General features: G+C 45.5%; 1 protein-coding gene and 1 non-coding gene across 2 annotated transcripts in view; both read left to right on the top strand.

The window, feature by feature from the left end:
* LOC124622783 (LIM domain-containing protein ajuba-like) overlaps positions 1-15770 on the top strand; it is an 853017-nt gene that overhangs the window by 271106 nt on the left and 566141 nt on the right. The gene's annotated exons all lie outside the window — the stretch shown is intronic.
* On the top strand, positions 14173-14247 carry Trnas-cga. Its single transcript has one exon. It is a non-coding gene; the product is annotated as a tRNA-Ser (tRNA).

Consider the following 15770-nt stretch of genomic DNA (forward strand, 5'->3'; position numbering starts at 1 on the left):
TTTCGAGTCTCGGTCCGGCACACAGTTTTTATCTGCCAGGAGGTTTCAGGTCAATCGATATTTTGGGAATAGGCTGCCCACGCAAAAACATGTAGAACAGTCCATCTTCACACCCCAATAAATCTGTGAAGCTTGTGGTGTCTTCATGACCACGTCCAAACATAACTCCTCTCTTCCTTCCGCTGACGCCTATCACACCAAGCCATCGTACTACTTTGATTCCATACAGCCGACTTACATATCGCTTCACTGTCACGGTTAGCGTCAGCACTGGAGGGTCAAGTGACCATCCGGTAGCAGTTCCACACCAACTGCAGTGCTTTAAAGCGACCAGTGACCTGTTTTGCTGCAGATTTTGATGGTAATTACATCGTTAGTATAGACAAATGCCAGTAAATAGTACCATCGACTTTTTACACACGTTTGGCAGCAATCTTAATAATTTTCATTCAATATCTTGAATGAACTTGCCTTAAAGTTTCCAAGAAACACGTGCAGTGGCGTCTCCCTTGTTTGCAACACACGTCGAAGTCCAGATGTCGCTAATTTTCCTGGTACATGAAAAGAGAGAAAGAAGCAACTATTTTTAGGTTAGGTATTCCATTGTATTGTCGAGTCTCCGTATTAAAAAAGCTGTACAGTGCTGGCATTGGGAACTAGATTCCTAGTACACGGATTTGAAGCTATGACGTGGACCAAATTATACTTTATCTTTGTTCGTCGTTTTTAATTACTCATAATTCTCTACATCGTAGCTACATAGTAGCTTTAGTGTTTCCTATTGTGACTACATTAAACTGAGCGCAGTGGTCCACAAGCCTGTATAACCCTGAGGTAGTGACACAGACTGCCATGTATAAGTACTATTTGCACGTGAAAACTGCTCGGAATGCGTACACATTCAGTGGACTGACTGGAAGTAAACAAACGCAGTACTGAGTTTTTCTAGCAGTTGTTTCATAAACACAGTCACATGAATTAGCTATTGGTCTTCTTTTACACTGTGTATCAATATTTTTCAGCATGTAAAGTGCCTGTTGCTGGAATAATGACTAAAGATCATTTAGATAGTTACTTACGAAAATGATCTTTCTTTCACTATTTCGATATGCACTTGTAGCAGTAAAAATTACTCGCCAGTGTTATTATTGATAAATAAATGAGTATAATATTAATATTCTGACTAGCAAACAGCGTTATACTGAAGTCACGTTACAACTCCAGTTTGACGACATCTGCAGTAGCACATGCTCATTCATGACGTATTTAATACCCTTGCCTGTATGCAATTATTATGTGCTGATGCTAATGGCGATATCAGACCTACCGTTGTAGTTGCACAACGTCCTCGGCATCAGATTTCGCAGTGCAGCTGTGCCTCCAACTGTTAGGGATTTAAAGGGATGGCAAATTACTCAAAAGGCTACATACGAGTGTGGAACACTATGTAAAAGAAAAATTGAACTTCGTTGAAGGCGAAGTCTTCCGAAGTAAGAGTGATTTCAGGTGTGCCGCAGGGGAGTGTCATAGGACCGTTGCTGTTCACAATATACATAAATCACCTTGTGGGCCCGCCGCTGTGGCCGTGCGGTTCTAGGCGCTTCAGTCTGGAACCGCGTGACCACTACGGTCGCAGGTTCGAATCCTGCCTCGGGCATGGATGTGTGTGATGTCCTTAGGTTAGTTAGGCTTAAGTAGTTCTAAGTTCTAGGGGACTGATGACCACAGATGTTAAGTCCCATAGTGCTCAGAGCCATTTTTTGACCTTGTGGATGACATCGGAAGTTCACTGAGGCTTTTTGCAGATGATGCTGTGGTGTATCGAGAGGTTTTAACAATGGAGAATTGTACTGAAATGCAGGAGAATCTGCAGCAAATTGACGCATGGTGCAGGGAATGGCAATTGAATCTCAATGTAGACAAGTGTAATGTGCTGCGAATACAGAGAAAGATAGATCCCTTATCATTTAGCTACAAAATAGCAGGTCAGCAACTGGAAGCAGTTAATTCCATAAACTATCTGGGAGTACGCATTAGGAGTGATTTAAAATGGAATGATCATATAAAGTTGATCGTCGGTAAAGCAGATGCGAGACTGAGATTCTTTGGAAGAATCCTAAGGAAATGCAATCCGAAAACAAAGGAAGTAGGTTACAGTACGCTTGTTCGCCCACTGATTGAATACTGCTCAGCAGTGTGGGATCCGTACGAGATAGGGTTGATAGAAGAGATAGAGAAGATCCAACGAAGAGCAGCGCGGTTCGTTAGAGGATCATTTAGTAATCGCGAAAGCGTTACGGAGACGATAGATAAACTCCAGTGGAAGACTCTGCGGGAGAGACACTCAGTAGCTCGGTACGGGCTTTTGTTAAAGTTTCGAGAACATACCATCACCTAAGAGTCAAGCAGTATATTGCTCCCTCTTACGTATATCTCGCGAAGAGACCATGAGGATAAAATCAGGGAGATTAGAGCCCACACAGAAGCATACGGACAATCCTTCTTTCCACGAACAATACGAGACTGGAATAGAAGGGAGAACCGATAGAGATACTCAAGGTACCCTCCGCCACACACCGTCAGGTGGCTTGCGGAGTATGGATATAGATGTAGATCTTCATTCAAGCTCTGTACCTGGTTTAAATATATGCGAAGTCATTAAAACTGTCAGGAATGATCCAATAAAAGAAATAAGTTTCACTTTTCTTTAATTACGAGTAATACTTTCCTTCGTTACAGTGTGGTGCAAAATCGTGCAAGGAATTTTCCGGTAATGTGAAAACGAGACACGTAATGAGGATGCGGACTGTCGGGACGGGACAAACAGCGGCCGCTGGTGCAACACGCACGCCGCTCACTCTTCCGACTTCAAACAGGAGCCTGCGATGACAACGCTCCCGCCCCTAATTAGGCCCGGCGTGTACCAGCGCGGCGCCACGCGTCATTACGGATTCATCATGGCGCCGCAGTGCACTCGTATATAATATTTGTGTGTGTGTCTGTGTGTGCCCGCGCAGCGCCAAGCCCCACCCTCCCATTGTAATGACGCACGCGTTATTGTAGAGCGTGGGCGGCTGCCAGGGGTACGAATATAAATGTCGAGAGACGGCGCGGCCATATTTGCCCACTCCAATCAGTGCAATTATATGGGTGGCGGGGGAGGGGGGCGGTCGAGGCCGTTGGGGCAGCCGGATAATGAATTGAACTATGGCAGAGTACACATGCAGAACAAATAGCCGTCACAAGAGCTAATTAGCAACCGGAGGATGATTAATGAAATGGCATTACACAAGAGGTTTTGTTGACTTGGTGGGGCGGCGTGGACCGCGTCCGATTATTCGCCAGTCGAGCGCTCGCTGCGAGATATCGCCGCGCCGCGCGATGCTCTTTTGTCCCTCTGCTCGCGAACCGTTATTTCTGCCCACGCGGTCGCCGCGGTATTCCGCGGCAAACACAAACTTCCTTTTTACTTTTTCACTGTTCAGCTCGTTACTAATAGATGCTTCGTTAATTCTCTGTAGGTTCCTCTTTTTGTCCCGCGTATCCGGTTACAGAATTTTAACCGCACGGTATCGTGTTGTTATTTTTTCTCTTTGTTAGCAGTGCTACTCAAATAATCGAGCGATATACAACGCATTATTTTCCTTTTTTCTTTTTTTCTTTAATTCTCATGTCAATGCTTGCTCGTAAAATGTCTCTTCCTCCTTTCTGTTTCAGCGTTTTTGTAAAAATAGTCTTAATAAGATCTGCTACCTTCGCTTTAACCTGCGGGCCGGGTTCAGGACTATTGATAAATATCTTCAAACTACAATACGAAGATTCCACGATCCGACCGTTGGACTCGAAAACTTACAGCGCAAATAACCACAACTTACTCGTCGCCACTAGCGTAGAAATCTCCAGAAATACAAAACAGGATAACACCCGAAAGCTGCATTGGAAGAGTCACTTCAAAGTCTAAACACGTTCTCAGACATAAAAGCTGTTTTTTTTTTCGCTTAAGATAAATCTCGCCTTTGCTGTCTCTTCCGACAAGAAAACCCACAGCTAGCTAACACATCCATAACCTAACACCCAATCACAGTCGCCTAATCGCAACCCTTGTCCGGAAAGAATAAGATAGGTGATAACAACTCCACACTCACGGACGTGAACACAATTGCGAATTCTTATAGCTTTCCTTTATACCTTGCCTTCCCGGCCGGCCGAAGTGGCCGCGCGGTTCTAGGCGCTTCAGTCTGGAACCGCGACACCGCTAAGATCGCTGGTTCGAATCCTGCCTCGGGCATGGATGTGTGTGTTGTCCTTAGGTTAGTTAGGTTTAAGTAGTTCTAAGTTCTAGGGGACTAATGACCTGAGAAGTTGAGTCCCATAGTGCTCAGAACCATTTTTTTCCTTCCCGTCCATTTTCTGAAGTCGTAAAACAGCGTGGAGTTGAACAGACATTCTGCCTGGACGTTTGTGTACCTGTGCTGTAAAACATGTAACTTCCACAGATATTAGCAGGGTCGTCAATGAATTTTATCATTGATTTCCTTCCATCTTGAAGTTTAATCCCACTGCTAAACTTTTCTGTTTCATACATTCTGGATGTTGAACTTTGTGGCTGTTATTGAAATAAGTGTTGATAATGGAGAACACAACCAGACACGCAAACTTTCAAAAAAGCTTTAGTTTAGTGTCGTATCCTGTTTCGGGAAATCATGACTATTTCAAATACCTCGAATTGTTTCCGTACTACATTATGCTCGTCGGCAGCATGTCATCCGCTGCTACAATGCGTAAAAGTATTTCAGTGGTTAACGCCATTTTATATGCCGTGTAGGTGACTTAAATAATGCAGAAAAATATGCTAATGTGACTGCAATTAATAACACACAAAGTGAACGAATTATTCGCATTTACATCGTCATTTCGTCTACTTTCTACAGTGTACATTTCTGAGTGGATGTAGGCATAGACCATACAAACAACTGTGACATACCAACACTACAGTATTATTCACGTCAGATTCGCCTTTACACATGTGTTTTACGCGTAGTTTGTTTGTTTACAGTAAAAAGATTATTCACAAAGCAAAGGTATCACTCGCTTCCCAATAAGCAAAGATCCCAACCATCTAATGTAAGTAAGAGAAGTGCAACAATTTAATAACAGAAAAAAATTCTTTATCTGCAAGAATCCACTTATTGTTTAAAGGCCATAAGACTAATTCTGTCACAGGGGTTTTCTTCTGGAGCAACTGACGGTGGAACTTTCACAAAACACGATAGGACCATCGTTAGTGTGCAGATAAAATGATCAGCCCTCAGGGGGCACCCCACTCTTTGGTGAGTTCGTGCTTGGCTGCCACGGGGGCCCAGCCTTTAAAGCACCTTTCCCTTCCGTGCAGCATTTCTGTCCTCCTGGTATTCTTTTTCCCCTTCCTTGGGGAACATGTCAGGGATATCTTTTGGGAATGTGTTCTGCATTTTCAGTAGCCTGTCATCAGAATAGTCCACACGCTGTTTCTTTCTTTCTCCGTTCTCCATCTCCTATCCTTCCTCCGCTTCAGCGTTTGAGTTCTTGTTTTTTTTTCATCGCTCTGCTCATTTGAAGGCCCGCCCACGCCTCTGACGCATAACAGGTGAACGGATAGTGTGTGATTCCTAGCCCCGTGTCGACAGGCAGGGTTTTCATGCACTCCCTGGTACAGGCCAGGCCCAGAGAGGGGTGACTGCCTGAGCTGTTACCTTCATAGCTGGCAATTGGTCTCTCTTTCTCAGAAGTTCGGGAGGGGTGACCCCAGTTGTGGACAGTCACCTAAAGCGGGTAAACACTTCTCTGAGGGGGCCCGCAGTTGGAAGGAACGCGTCATCGGAGACACTGGAAATCATGAGGAATTTACATGCAATGAGCCAATCACCATTTCAGTTTAAATCTACCAAACGGAAATGGAATGAACCTAAAGACTGAAAGACTCGCCCAGCTGCACTTCCGTTCCTCGTCGTATCACATATTGAAAAAGGTCAGTCCTTTGCTACGGTTAATGCGTTTATAATTCAGAAAGGTGTTGGCCAGGTGAAAGTCTGCCGTCGTTTATGCAATGACACTTTTCTTTTGGAGACGAATCTTGATTTTCAAGCCCAAGAACTGCTTGCAACTGCCCTCCTCCACTGCTATCCCATTCGTGTTGAGGCCCATCGAAGGCTGAATTCTTTACACTAGGCTGCTCGATGGTTTGACAAAGAGAGGAATTCAAACTTGCCTCTCTGGTCAAGCCGGCCGGAGTGGCCGAGCGGTTCTAGGCGCTACAGTCTGGAACCGCGCGACCGGTACGGTCGCAGGTTCGAATCCTGCCTCAGGCATGGTTGTGTGTGACGTCCTTAGGTTAGTTAGGTTTAAGTAGTTCTAAGTTCTAGGAGACTGATGACCTCAGATGTTAAGTCCCATAGTGCTCAGAGCCATTTGAACCATTTTCTCTGGTCAAGGCATCACTGCAGTCCATCAGGAACGGAAAAGGTTGATGCAATCTTAGTACCAACACGCACTCTTTTGCTCATGTTTGCTGGGATAGTGCTTCATCAGAAATCAAAGCAGGCTGTGAAGTCATCACGGTCCAACTGTACATTCCAAACCGTATACGTTGCTACCAGTATCAACGTTACAATCACACTCGACTGTCCTATCGAAACACCGCCAAATGTGTTACTTGTGGTAGGGATGGTCATGAGTGCGATTGCCTGCCTCCTCCTCTCCGTATCAATTGCAATGGTGACCATGCAGCCTCATCCCGGGAATGTCCTGTGTATCTCGATGAGTGGGCCATCCAGATCTGATTACGCAGACTTGCAGCCGCAAGCTCAGCACTGCGGTTGTAAAATCTCCTGGTGTCATGGTAGTATCCCCGTCTCCTTCTCGTACAACAAACCACCAGATCGTAGCCTCCTGTGGCGAAATCATCTGCTATACAACAGGCCGGAGGGAAAGGTCAGAAGGATTACTCCGTGAACATATCGTACGTCCTTCCAGCCAACAAACATCTTAGTCTTTTATACCAACCAGAAATGCTCTAAGAAATCCAAAAAGGGCCAACGGTCTTCTCATTCGCCGACCGGCCTCTGTTTCGTCGGTGTGCACCACCAACCGTTATTCTGCCCTTGAATCTGCAGGCCGACCCATAGAGAATGCTGATGCTTCTGTCAATCTGATGGAACAAGATCCTCCAGAATCTGCGGCCTGTAACAGTGAGTCCACGATGGCCGGCACTCGGCAGCGGCCCAGATGACAACCCTTCATTTTTTCCCTCCTCCCTTTTTCCCGCCATGATTCTCCTTCAATGGAACGTATGTGACAGTAGATCTCACAAGGAGGAAATATGGCTGCTCTTGGAATCGCAGCGTCCAATCGTTTTCTGCTTCCAGGAAACAAAATTGCGCCCTTTCGAGTGCTTTGACCTCTCGCATTTCTTTCCAGTCCGCTTTGACCTTTCCCCTGACGACGGCATTCCATCTCATGAAAGAGTTACGCTTCTCATCCGGGATGACGTTCATAGTCAAACCATCTCATTGAACAACTGGCTGCAAGCTGTTGCAGTCCCCATTTTCATTCCTCTCTTCACCTTTCCTCTTTGTAACGTCTACATCCCTCTGTCATTTGGTGTCACCAGGGACGACTTCGTCCAGGTTATTGGTCAACTGCCTCACCCCTTTTTGCTGCTCAGTGACTTTAATACTCATATCCCATCTGGGGCTTCCAGAATCTGCCTGACAGGTACCGTTTTGGCTGACCTTCTCAATCAACTTAACCTCATCCGCCTTAACACTGGAGCATCCACTTCCCTTTCAGGCTCCACACACACACCTATTCCCATTTGGACCTCTCATTCTGAACAGCCAAGCTTTTCTGTTGTGTGGAGTGGTCTGTTCTCTCTGACACATACTCGTGTGCTGTCCACTTTTTTTTTTCTTTAAAAAAAAATTCTTTATTCTGTCCAATTGTTTCATACATCATAACCCACCCACCACCTTATACATTAGTGGGTCTTAAATCTACATTACATTTTATCACATTAGCAGCATTTTTACTTTTATTTCTAGTTGTTAGTGAGCTTACTTGCTACAGGAAATGATGAGTTAGTTGACTCCTGCCCCACCTACGTGTAAACCCAACTGGCAGCTTTCTAAGGCTGACTTGAGGCTTTACTTCTCCCTGGCGACCTTCGCGGAACAACATTTACTCAGTTGTATGACCAGGTAGAATACTTAGCGCTGAAGAATGTTCCATTCCTCGTACTTCACCTTTACCACGGCACATCCCACTCCCTTGGTGGACTGAGGCGTGCCGCTACGCAATGCGCGCGCGGAAACGTACTCTCCGCGTTTTTAACCGTCATCCTATGATGACAAACTGTGTTCATTATAAACAGTTGCGTGCGCAGTGTAGTCACATCCTTCGCGACAGCATAAAAGCTAGCTGGATTTCATTTACTAGTTCATTTAACAGTTCCACTCCTTCTTCTGGTCGTGTGAGCCAACCTCTGGCGGCTCTCTCGGACCAAGGTCCATTCCACAACTTCCAACCTTACTATAGCGGATGATGTCATAGTGGGTTCTACAGCTATCTCCTACACCTTAGGAGATTTCGAGCTCCAGAGACTATCATCCTGCCTTTCTCCATCGGAAACGAGTGGACTAGGCTTGGGTGATACCCTTCTCCTCTCAGAAACGTGAATGCTACAATGCCGCCTTTACCATGGGGCTAGATCTTGTTCTCACTTTATCCCAGTCTACCGCCCCAGAGCTGACACTGTTCACATTCAGACGTTGCAGCACATTTTTCTAATGGGCAAGCTCTTTCTCCTTCATACGTAGAATCGCATCTGGGCAGATGGCCCGTTTCCCAGACACCGGCCTGAAGCTCTGTCGGAAAGGACAAACACCTTCCATCTAGCTACCGCCCATTTCACTCACTAGCTGCGTTTGCAAGGTGATTGAACATGTGATTCACGCCCAACTGGTATGGGGGCTCGAATCTCGCGATTTACTATCAACTGCGCACTGTGGATTCTGTGCTCGCCGTTCTGCAGTTGACCATCTAGTCAACTTGTCAACCCATGTCATGAACGGTTTTCCGCGGAAATACAAGACTGTGGCTGTGTTTTTTGATTTGCAGAAAGCGTAAGACGCATTATGGAGGACTGGTAGAGCATCGACACTGGATTTCGCTTTTCCACTGATAAAACCGTTTGTATGAATTTCTGGCGGTGCAATGGGTTTCTTCCTCTGTTTTTACACCTTGGGCCTGTTGATCTTCCATTGGCTGAAACTACGTAATTCCTTGGGTTCATGCCTGACAAGAAGCTTCCTCGGTCCTCCCACATGTCTTACCTGACCACTTACTGTACTTGGTCCCTCAGTGTCGTATGTGCCCAAAGCAGTACTTCCCGGGAGCGGATCAGACCACACTCCTCCATTTGTACCAATCCTTTTTCCGTTCGAAAGTAGACTGTGGGTGCTTCATTTATACATCTACATGTCTATCCATGCTACGCTGTCTAAATACAATCCATTATCGTGGAATCCGTTCGGCCACTGGCGCCATTTACAGCAGCCTGGTTGAGACACTCTATGCAGAAGCTATCAAACTACCGCTGTCGTACCAGCGTGGTATGCTGTTTGTCTGCCATGCCCGACCAACCATCCAACGTTCCCTTCTTCGATGACTCCTTTAACTGCCAGTATGAGGCGCTCCCTCTTTTCATTTACTTCCTGGAATTTGCTTTCGGCTATTGCTACAGCAGCTTAGATTCACGCTACCTGCCACTTTCGCGATGGGTGTAAACCCTTCAGCACCTTAGCTTCATGCAGCACCCCATGTTCATCAAAGAACTTAATTCCTCTCCTAAGGGAATTAGTCCAGATTCGATCTAATACGACTTTCACACGGAACTTAGCGATAGTACCTTTGTGTACACTGATGCCTCTCGGACGGTCCGTTGTATCGGGTGTGCCTCTGTCGTTGGCGCCTACGATTTTCGGTATTGGCTTCTGGAAACTGCTCAGTATTTACACCAGAGCTATTCACCCTGTACTAGGCCACGAAGTACATTCGGTGACATAGGCTTCTCAATTGTGTCATCAGCTCTGGCTCTGTCAGTACTGTTCAGAGCCTGTGTGTGCTGTACATACTCCATCCCACAGTGCAACAGGTCCAAGAGAGCTTCCACTTGCTCATTCTTGAGTGAGCCTCTGTGATAATCATCTTGTGGTTTGTGGTGTTGCAGTTCTTCTTGTTACGTTCGTACTTGCCACGAAAATGGGACGAGGAATTCCGCCTTATGCAAGACACGTTTTTTCAGTTTTGTTTCACCCAGACATGTTTCAGCACTGTTTGTGTGACCGTCAGTGGGTCACTTTTATTTTCTGATTGTAAAATTGTTTTTACGTATTAACATTTAGCGAAACTTTTGGTACATAATATTTACAATTGTGAATGAATAATTTGTTCATAGTTCATAGCTGAGATATGTATTAACGACCTAATGCACTGTGCGTTGTTTATAACATTATGTCACTGTTCTATTTATAGCTTAATTGGCAATTGCATCTTTGGCTAGTTCATAGACTGTACTGGACGGCCTAGGACATACATTCACTATAGCTGCAATCGTGGAATCGAGTGCTTCTACTGTGAATGTCATTGATCCTGATGATCAACTCCTGACGAGAGCTGGATAACAGGAGTATTTAACGGGAGCTAGTACGAGACTATGACGCAAGGTTCTGTTCGTAATGACCGAATGTGTCAATTTTATTCTGCTGTATTAACGGGCTGTGAACTGCTGTGTCGGTCGCTCGCTATGTGCTCGTACGAAACTTGCCTCATGAGCCAACATCAGTTGCTTCACTTCCTTTGGTTTTCTATCGCAGTCTGATTTGTGCTGAATGTGTGTCGTCACTCAGCAAGGAGTGTCATAATGTGTTGTCGACCTCGCCCACTTGTGACATACTGGGTTGCTTCTGTCGCTGGCAAGACGCAAATTTGCCCGTAGAAACGTCAATGAGTTTTAATTTTTCTTTCTTTTTTTTTTAATTTCTGCCCCTTTACTATTCTGTTCCGTGACAAAATAAGAAAGTGCCTGTTAAGAGATTTGACTGTCGAGCGTCTGTGCTCTGCTTAACTTGCTCGAATAGCTCGAAAAGAATCTGAAAGATGTTGTTTGTTAGTATTTCTATTGATAGTTGATAAATGTACGGAGTGAGGGTGCGAATCTTCTATCTGCTTCACTGGTTCTGGTCCGTGCACGCTCGTAAATGGTACTACGGTTGCTTCTCGATTTACACAGATTAGGATCGATAGTGTCGGAGGGAGCCCCCAGTGCGGCCATGTAGAGTGGAGAGGCGGCGCGTGCTGGAACTGGAAGCTCCCCGACTCCTGGAGAGACGGCATAAATCTCTTGCTGGCCGGCAGGTGATGCGCTTTAATGAGCGCTTGTTATAAATCCGCGGCCCCACATCCATTAAAGCAAATTGACACGTACGCGCGCCATGTTTACACCGCGCTTGTTAGGGCCCGCGTAACGAAGGCCGGGGAGGCGTCGTGGTGGGGGGTGGGGAGGGTAGGAGTGGGTTCTTGGCAGAGGCGGCTGTTGCCTCTCTCCTCCTCTCCTCTCCAGCCCTGGCTCGCCGCTGCCTGCGGGCGGGGTGCTAGGCGCGCAGTCAGTGAGGGGTGGGGGGGGGGGGGCGGGGGCGCCTCGAGCACCGGCCGCTGTATTTAAAGCGGCGCTAGGCCTAAACGACCGCGAAAAAGAAAGACGACAAAATCACTTTCGAAAATTAGAATATTGTCGAGTGCTGTTAAGTGTGAAACATTTCTGGCATATTAACGTAGTCACCGGGAGTTGACTGCATAGAGTTACGCCATGTGACTGTGAAGTCACTGGTTCTAATCTCGATATAACAACCTTTATTTTACTTTGATTTACATTTCATTTTTTGTTAACGAATAGAAATGTTGATTATCAAATAATGAATCACATCTTTTTATTTTTAATGACTAATCGTGTGAAAACGTGAGCAGTCGCAAGAAATTAAACTCGATACAGAAGTGAAAATTTTATTTCTAGAGATGGAACGTTATCATTCATGTATATAACATTTTTGTATTTAAAATATAGCATTTCGCAGTTCCTTAGCGAATTTTAATTGATTTTATACTACCAGTAATTAAAACCATGTTTTTTATTTAAAAAATTAGCTGTAACCCACAACTGCCCTCGCATATAAGTAGTTTCGTTATGATTTGTAATGATGTAAAAGTAAACTGTTGTGTATGCAATAACATCAGCTCCCCTCACATGCTTTCCTGCTTGGTTAAACGTAACTCGTGATGTGCGCCCTGCCACCCCTTCTCAACACCCCCCCCCCCCCCCACACACACACACACACAAAATAAAATACTGCACCAAATCACGACGTGGCATACGCAACATCGCTGCCAAGTGGTGCAGGGACAGCTGCATTACGCTATTGAATTAGCTATTCGTTATACAACGTATACAAATTTAAATTTTATATTTTTTTGACATCTTTCCTGTTCATTGATGAAAGAAAATCTATTCCACTCACTACTTCACCCTCATAGAGTTAGGTAATTTCATTTTCTGCTGTAGCCTATGTTATTCTTCAGGGTTCAAGCTATCTCCATACCAAATATAATTGAAATAGGTTCAACGGTTTAGTCGTGTAGACGTATCAGTATCAGACTGTCTTACCTTCGCATTTATAATATTAGTATGGATATGATTCAGTATCTGTTAAATAACATACCATTTGATAATATAATTTGAGTAAAAAAAGTAGTTGCTATAAACGAGAACCGAATCAGTGACTTGATGGTTACAAGACGTCTAGACGACGCACTCAACAACCACTGGCTGTGTTAATGCACTAGAAATGTTTTCTACTTAGTAGCGCTCAGAAATATTCTAATTTTCAAAGGCAGTTTCTTTGAATTTCTTTCTTGAGAACTGTATCGTACTAATTTAGGAAATTTATGTCTACGCACTGAGCTTCCTATCCTGCAAGTCTGAAAAAATCGAAGAGAGCCATTGCGTAAGGTCCCCTTGTTAGTCACTCACGTTTGACTGGGAACTTCCGGTTTTAAGACGCACAAATTACGCAAGCTGAATCAAAATCGTAATGATACGTACACAGGGTACTTCATAAAAAATCAAAATTCTTGTCCTTTTTATTATACTCACATCACCTTAATAGACGGGGTAAAGCGAGTAGCAAGAGTTTCCTAAGTGTACTACATACACTACTGGCCATTAAAATTGCTACACCACGAAGATGACGTGCTACAGACGCGAAATTTAACCGACAGGAAGAATATTCTGGGATATGCAAATAATTAGCTTTTCAGAGCATTCACACAAGGTTGGCGCCTGTGGCGACACCTACAACGTGTTGACATGAGTAAAGTTTCCAACAGATTTGTCATACACAAACAGCAGTTGACCGATGTTGCCTGGTGAAACTTTGCTGTGATGCCTCGTGTATGGAGGAGAAATGCGTACCATCACGCTTCCGACTTTGATAGAGGTCGGATCGTTGCCTATCGCGATTGCGGTTTGTCGTATCGCGACATTGCTGCTCGCGTTGGTAGAGATCCAATGACTGTTAGCAGAATATGGAATCGGTGGGTTCAGGAAGGTAATACGGAACGCCGTGCTGGATCCCAACGGCCTCGTATCACTAGCAGTCGAGATGACAGGCATCTTATCCGCATGGCTGTAACGGATCGTGCAGCCAGCCACGTCTCGATCCCTGAGTCAACAGATGGGGACGTTTGCAAGACGACAACCATCTGCACGAACAGAATGAGGTTTTCACTCTGCAGCGGAGTGTGCGCTGATATGAAACTTCCTGGCAGATTAAAACTGTGTGCCGGACCGAGACTCGAACTCGGGACCTCTGCCTTTCGCGGGCAAGTGCTCTATCAACTGAGCTACCCAAGCACGACTCACGCCCCGTCCCATTCCCCAGGCTGTAGCTGTCATGTCCCCGCTATATCCTTTCTTTCAGGAGTGCTAGTTCTGCAAGGTTCGTAGGAGAGCTTATGTAAAGTTTTGAAAGTAGGAGACGAGGTACTGGCAGAAGTGAAGCTGTGAGGACGGAGCGTGAGTCGTGCTTGGGTAGCTCAGTTGGTAGAGCACTTGCCCGCGAAAGGCAAAGGTCCCGAGTTCGAGTCTCGGCCCGGCACACAGTTTTAATCTGCCAGGAAGTTTCATCTGCACGAGCAGTTCGACGACGTTTGCAGCAGTATGGACTATCAGCTCGGAGACGATGGCTGCGGTTATCCTTGACGCTGCATCATTAACAGGACCGCCTGCAATGGTGTACTCAACGACGAACCTGGGTGCACGATTGGCAAAACGTCATTTTTTCGGATGAATCCAGGTTCTGTTTACAGCATCATGATGGTCGCATCCGTGTTTGGCGACATCGCGGTGACGCACATTGGAAGCGTGTATTCGTCATCGCCATACTGACGTATCACCCGGCGTGATGGTATGGTGTGCCTTTGGTTACACGTCTCGGACACCTCTTGTTCAGATTGACTGCACTTTGAACAGTGGACGTTACATTTCAGATGTGTTACGACCCGTGGCTCTACCTTTCATTCGATCCCTGCGAAACCCTACATTTCAGCAGGATAATGTACGACCGCATGTTGCAGGTCCTGTACGGGCCTTTCTGGACACAGAAAATGTTCGACTGCTGCCATGGCCAGCACATTCTCCAGATCTCTCACCAATTGCAAACGTCTGGTCAATGGTGGCCGAGCAACTGGCTCGTCACAATATGCCAGTCACTACTCTTGATGAACTGTGGTGTCGTGTTGAAGCTGCATGGGCAGCTGTACCTGCCTACACGCCATCCAAGCTCTATTTGACTCAATGCCCACAGAAGTGGTTGTTCTGGATACTGATTTCTCAGGATCTATGGACCCAAATTGCGTGAAAATGTAATTACATGTCAGTTCTAGTATAATATATGTGTCCAATGAATACCCGTTTATTATCTGCATTTCTTATTGGTGTAGCAATTTTAATGGCCAGTAGTGTATATTCACCACAAACGGAATTTTTTTCTTCTATGGTGCTCCGACACCAACACTCCTGTTACTATGCGCCTACATTCCTCGTATCATTCTTTCATAAAAGATGGGCCTGTCGCAAAATCCACACACGTGTGTGTCCATATGTGTTCGTTCGACGCTCTTTTACCCTTCTGCAGCCTTAGGGGAAACAGATAGTTTTTTTATTTTTCCTCTGGCCTTAATTTTCTGTGTTCTTTGAAAATTTGTCAGTATTTCTGCCTTCTCAGTCTTAGTTCTACCTCGGCGCTTAGTAGTCTGATCAGAAATATCTTGGAACACTAGTGCACATCTTGCTGCATATAGCCGGCCGCGGTGGTCTCGCGGTTCTAGGCGCGCAGTCCGGAACCGTGCGACTGCTACGGTCGCAGGTTCGAATCCTGCCTCGGGCATGGATGTGTGTGATGTCCTTAGGTTAGTTAGGTTTAAGTAGTTCTAAGTTCTAGGGGACTGATGACCACAGCAGTTGAGTCCCATAGTGCTCAGAGCCATTTGAACCATCTTGCTGCATATGAGTCTTCACTGTTTCCGCTTTCCGCAGTTGGCTGATCAAGTTGCTCACTGAATGTTCCCTACGCTGTTTCCGAAATCAACATTTCTTTTGGAGTTGCTTTCCAGAGAAGACC

This window comes from Schistocerca americana, chromosome 7, assembly GCF_021461395.2.
Source record: "Schistocerca americana isolate TAMUIC-IGC-003095 chromosome 7, iqSchAmer2.1, whole genome shotgun sequence".
Classification (NCBI taxonomy): Eukaryota; Metazoa; Arthropoda; class Insecta; order Orthoptera; family Acrididae; genus Schistocerca; species Schistocerca americana.